General features: G+C 42.2%; 1 long non-coding RNA gene across 1 annotated transcript; it reads right to left on the reverse strand.

Moving 5' to 3' along the window:
• Positions 1-3,359: 3,359 nt before the first annotated feature.
• Positions 3,360-4,976, reverse strand: LOC134475590 (uncharacterized). Its single transcript, XR_010046766.1, has 2 exons — positions 4,857-4,976; positions 3,360-3,509 (listed from the first exon to the last, which is right to left on the reverse strand). It is a non-coding gene; the product is annotated as an uncharacterized LOC134475590 (long non-coding RNA).
• Between the last annotated feature and the right edge of the window lie 1,024 nt (positions 4,977-6,000).

The following is a 6,000-nucleotide window of genomic DNA, read 5'->3' on the forward strand; positions in this document are numbered from 1 at the left end:
TATTGGCAATAGAAAACTAATAAAGTGCCCAAAAGAGTATTCAATAAATGTGAGCCTTCCCTGTGGGTGAAATTTTACCATATTTATTTGTTTTCTTTTCTCTAAAGTCAGTGTTAAACTATCACTCTGAAATGATAGATCTATGAAGTATTCATTGACCACTTAAAATGGTATTTGTAAATTATAACTAATGTCCTGAAGGGAGAGTTACCTTGGAACCGTTTATCTTTGTATGCATGGCATTTCCATCTGACACAGTATTCTATTTATTTTTGTTTCTGTGCATTGTGCCCCAGCTGGGTAGAAATTCCTTTAATTAGGGCCTTCTTAATTCTCACACTGTGCCTCTAAGAGTCCTTGATGGAAAACTCTCCAAGGTGAAGGGCTGTCTCTGTGTCTTCTGTAACTTCCTAGAGTGTAGCTGGTGCCCGGTAAACTGCAGACAAATTCCTTATTTACTGACTGAATTTGATAATGAGGCTGTATATTTGAATGGGCCACGTGAAATGGTTTACTACACCAGCTGTGCAGAGGTAATGTTAAATCCAAGAGAAACATATATTTTAAGTGTTTAATTAACTGCAGTTGGTGCAATGCATAAGTACCCACACCCAGAAATCTTTGATTACTTAGACAACTCTTAGGAGAGATATAACGTTGATGATTCCTACCTTCTATATTTCTGTTGCTTTTACATACAGACCATTAGGCAGAAATATTTTGTATTTCAGACTTCTGTAAATCTTTCCGGGGAATGCTGAGGTAGTCCGGTTTAAAATGTTATACTAGGATATTTAATGCAATTACCTCCTAGGGAATGGAGTGAGAAATAAATTATTTGGGGAAATCTAATCAATGATGTTATAAAAATTAATTGCAAAAGACTGGGCTCATTTAACTTTTGTTCTATAAAAACGGTCAATGAAGAAAAATATGGCAAGTGCTTGTGTGGGGTAAATCTGTCAGCACCTGTCAGGCAGTAAATAACAAGGAGTCTCAAATAACTCGAGAAAACTCATTTGGTTTTTTTTTTTTTTTTTTTTTTTTTTTTTTTTTTTTTTGTGTGTGTGTGTGTGTGTGTGAGAGAGAGAGAGAGAGAGAGAGAGCAAGAGAGAGAGAGAGACAGAGAAACTACAAATGTGAAATTATTTTGCACAACAATAATCTAACAATATTATTTTTAGATCTCTGCTATTCTTTTTCCCAACATATTATTATAAAAATTTTCAGAGACAGCAAAGTAGGAAAATGGTTTAGGTGCTAGTCTATATACTCATCAGCTACTCCTGCATAACTTTTAATTAAGCTTTCCTTATTCTGTGCGTCTATTTTTCCATCTCACCATGCAGCAAATAATCATCATATGTTTTGGATGCTTCTCAGAGAAACCTGCACCTATCAGTACAACTCCCCTAGAATGCAAGCACGCAAATCACTAACTAGAATTGAATATTTAACTGTATTCTTTTGTTGGAAAATTTCCATAAGATCGATGCTTGCTATCATAACTAACTGCAGGAATTAAAGGCCTTTGCCCTGGCAAGCCATGCTAAATATGTTTCATTATATTTTGACTGAAGCCAAAGTAATACTTTGTCATATCTGTCACCCTTGCATGTTCTTAGGATGACTTCTCACAGTTAATTTGCCTCCAAATCAATAAAGGCCCATATAGAAATGAAACGAAACGAATACTTAGTAAAATTGTTCCTGAAACACTGGGCTGCTAGTATCATCTCCCAGAAGTGTGCCCCAGCTGCCTCCTGTTTTCCACAAAATCCACCTCAGTTTCCCCAGTGTAGGAGTCCTTTCTCTCTCTCGGGCCCCCAGCTCCAGCTGTCTCCGAATCCTGACCTTCCGTGTTCTTTGCCTGCCTCACACATTCTCCATCCAAGTTCTTGGCGTCTTCTCTGCCTCCTCCAGATCTCTCATTCTGTTTGTCCATTTCGCCAGATCAGCCCCTTCTTCTCTTATTGAAAAAAAAAAAAAATGTAGTCTTCATCATGGTTTCAGATCCCTGAGAAGCAGCCTGATCTTAAGGGTCAAGGTGAGTATTTGTGACCAGCTGTAGCAGTGCACACCTGCAATCCTGGCACTCTGGGAGGTTGAGGCAGGAGACTCTCAAGTTAGAGCTGGCGCTGGGCAACTGAGCAAGGCATTGTCCCAAAATAAAAAACGTGAAAGGGCTGAGGATATGGTTCTGTGCAAAGGCCCTGAGCTCAATTTCCATTACTGAGAGACAGAGAGAGAGAGAGAGACAAGACAGAGAGAGAGAGAGAGAAAGAGAGAGAGAGAAAGAGAGAGAGAGAGAGAGAGAGAGAGAGAGAGAGAGAGAAAGAGAGAGAGATGAGAGAGATTACTGTCTCCCTTCTCCAGGCTGTCATAGCACTGTACTATCTGTTTTCTATGAATATGATGAATTTTCTTTCTCTCACATGGGACCAGCCTGCATGTACTGCCACCTTCACCATGAGATTTCAGAGCTTTTGAAGACAACACTAAAAATGTATTGCATTGCATTGAATGGACATGCATATTTTTCTATTTTAAATGTTTTATAATGTTCATACTTACTGTATTTTATAAAATATTGATCAAAAGAGATACTGCATGTTAACTTAATCTTTGTGTAATGGAAATTGTAAGCATGATACTTAAAGTACTTAATACCACACAGGAGATTTTAAGTAGGTATTGATTGCAGTAGCACCCCTTCTCCTCCCTCTTTTCCCCTCACAGAGACAGTTTCTTTCATGAAGTTATGTGTGTGTTTTTTCCCTCTCCCACAGGTGTGCATACTTTGTTAGAGTTTATGATTCCAAGACTCCAGCCAGGTACACAAGCTACCTGTTCCAATCAGTCAGCTGATGAAAGTACCTTTCCAATAAATGAAATGCACTTCATAGCTAGAGGGTTCTGTAAAAATGATTTCAGATGAACAATGATGAGGGGATTGTATAGCTTCTACTTGCACTAAGGTGAAAAAGAAGAGACGTACACCACCAGAATATCTGCGAAACATACCATTTTATTTTTGAGAAATTATAAAATCCCAGACCCTCCACATAACAATTGAGGCTAATGCTAACAATGGCTTCACAGCAGAGGGAATCGTACCTCCGTCAAGAGACAGTAGTGGCCAGAGTACCTGTGCATACCTGCTGAAATCTCAGCAGTCTCCAGCGTGCTCCTGAGAGGACCATTCCAACAGTAACACTGTACAGGAACCTGAGAGCACAGATCCTTGCTATTTTCCATAGAATCCCAAGAGACAGAGGAGGGTTGCTTTTAAGACATTCATGGGAATGGCTTTTCTTTCCCTCATGGAGCACACACATGGATCATAGGAGACACGCAAAGTTTTTAAAGGAATTTTATTGACAAACACATTGTTTACTTCAACTACAAGGAGCAGAAATGATAGGACAGCAAAATTGGAACCCAGCGTTTCTACAATCAAGAAGCAGACTGAGAGAACTGTTCCTCTGAAAGCACAAACTTTAGAATTCCTGGAAAAGAAGGAGATAGAAGAAACTATCAACATAGCAGCAGAGCCAGGAGCTATGGGAAAATTTTCCCAGGGCTTGACTTTGATTGAGGAATTGCCCACCTGTGCTGAGATTTTATGATTTTATGTTTGCTATGGACTTAGGATTCCGGTGTGTTGCCTGTTTTATCCTATTTTTGAACAAGTGTTTGCGCTTGTTTATCTGATCCCTGAATCATCATTTTGCATTGTTGTGTGGCACAGAGAGCTTTATCCCTTGGGTGACTGATTTTCAGATAGAGAAGGTGTAGAGTCAAGAAGTCACATCTGAGGAATTTCATTTGCTATGGGATTTGATGTTGATTCCATGTAAGAAGGGAGTTTTTGAGAAGAATGTTTTAGTTACTTTTCTTGCTGCTCAGACAAACATCCGATACCAGAGTTAAATGAAGTGAAAAACTTTCTCGAGCTACAGTTCGCAGAGATTTCAGTTTGTAGTTGACGAACTTCAAGGCACTCACCCCGTGTGTGTGTGTGTGTGTGTGTGTGTGTGTGTGTGTGTGTGTGTGGTGGGGAGAATGGCTTAATTCTAGAATCATTCTATTAATCACAGCATCACATTTCTTTGACCCCAACAGCCCATATGCCGGATCCAACCACCTCCAAAAAACTCCTCCTATGACTGTGGGAGGCTTTAGGGGACAGGTAGACACAAGCCTAATGAAGGATGTATATTGCACACGTGAGAGGAAGGTTAGCACTGTGTAGCTGCAGGTGAGCTCTGGTGGCTTTAGAATGTAGCCAAAAATTCTTTGCCAACCCTCTTTTCAAAGTACAGAGCCTAAACCCCCTCTTTTAAAATATGCTTCAGACTTAGCATTTTATTTCTAGCAAAAAGAATGGCATCAAAGTGACAATATTGATCACTCAACACTGAGGCATTGTGTTAGAGTTTCCCGAGAGCTTGAGATAAGCAAGAAATGCTGATCTCTTCTGGAAAAACCCTCCAAGACACACCCAGAAATTCCATTTCTCCAGCAGTCTAGGCAACCCAGGTCTAGCCAAGTTGACATAAAGTTAATTATCACAAGCCCACCTTCGTCATTCTGGCACCTGTACACATCTCCTTAGACCTCCAGATAAGGATAGTACCAAGGTAATCTTCTGCCTAACACGCTGCAGTTATCCCATGCAGAATGAAAACACACAAATGCCTTCTCTGGGAGAGGAGGAGGAGTCCGAGGAGGAGTCCTGGAGGTGCTGATACTGGCATCTCATTATGTAAACCCTGGATGTGAAGCTGGTGGCATCTCAGCTCATACACTACTGCGGATACCTAAGAGCAGCTCTCTCAGTGGCAAACACTCACCAGGATGTCGTGAGTCAGTGTCCTCAGCTCCGGGAAGCCACTCCTGCAGAGCTCCACACAGTCCCCAGGGTTCTGTGCTTCCTCAGCCAGTGGCTTCCCTTTAAAAGTCTCGGGCACACAGTTACTCAGCTCAGTGCTCCTCGTAAGTGACTGACTCGGGGTGTCTGACGCTGATGCTTTGCATATCTCTATCGGCAGTTCATTCCAGGGCTATCAGCGCTCTCTTTATTCCAAGAAACAGTCACTAGCATTTTGACATCTAAGACTTGAGAGCAAATTCGAAGCCTTAAAACCAGTTCTGAAAATTCATTCTTAAAATCCTGTTCGTTGAGAACCATTCTCAGTACCGAAACTTGGGTCAAGGTTTTCCAGAGAAGCACAGCCATGGCTCGGTGAGGGTGCCCCAGTGTCCCCTACATTGAACCTTGATTCCTGGCCAGTGGCACTACCAGGAGGTGGTGGAATCTCTAAGTAGGGGTCCAGCAGAAGGAAATTAGGGCACCAGGGGGAGTGCCTGGAAGGGACTCTGTGTCCTGTTCATTGCCATCAGGTGAACTGGCTTCTTCTGCTTGCATGTTTCCAGATGTGTCTCTGTGTGTATATGTATGTACATACATATGCTTGAAGGCATGTATACCTGCACTGTGTGCTTTCCTGTGGAGTCAGCTTGAATCAGCAACACCAGAGGACTGGTTTAGCACAGTTCTGGATGTGGGTGATGTAGTCACTGAAGCTGGAAGTCCCATCCTGAGTGTGGGTGGCACCAGCCCTTAGGCTGGTGGCCTGGATGAGATAAAATGGGAAAGAAGGAGGCCTCACTGTGCTTCTGCAGGGCAGCTCTAGTGTTTGCTATCGACTTTGAATGTCTAAAGGTTTCCAGCATGGACCCTTTGGCTTCCTGATATGAACCCTCATGGGACTGCACAGAGCTCCGGTCCTTCACACCTCCAGCAGGGACAGCTGTTTTGCAAGTTTCCACACCTGATGCTGCAGGCTGCCCCTGTAAGTCCACCTTGCAAATCATATATATTTACCTCAGGCTAACCACGCTAGAGACACGTACTGAACCAGACCCTGCAGACAGGCCAGTGGTTCATCACTCCAGCCTTGGCCAACAGTTGGATGATAACCTTGCAAGAAACTC

The sequence above is a fragment of the Cavia porcellus genome, unplaced genomic scaffold, assembly GCF_034190915.1.
Source record: "Cavia porcellus strain 051 isolate PalLab524CR breed Dunkin Hartley unplaced genomic scaffold, mCavPor4.1 scaffold_4, whole genome shotgun sequence".
Taxonomy (NCBI): domain Eukaryota; kingdom Metazoa; phylum Chordata; class Mammalia; order Rodentia; family Caviidae; genus Cavia; species Cavia porcellus.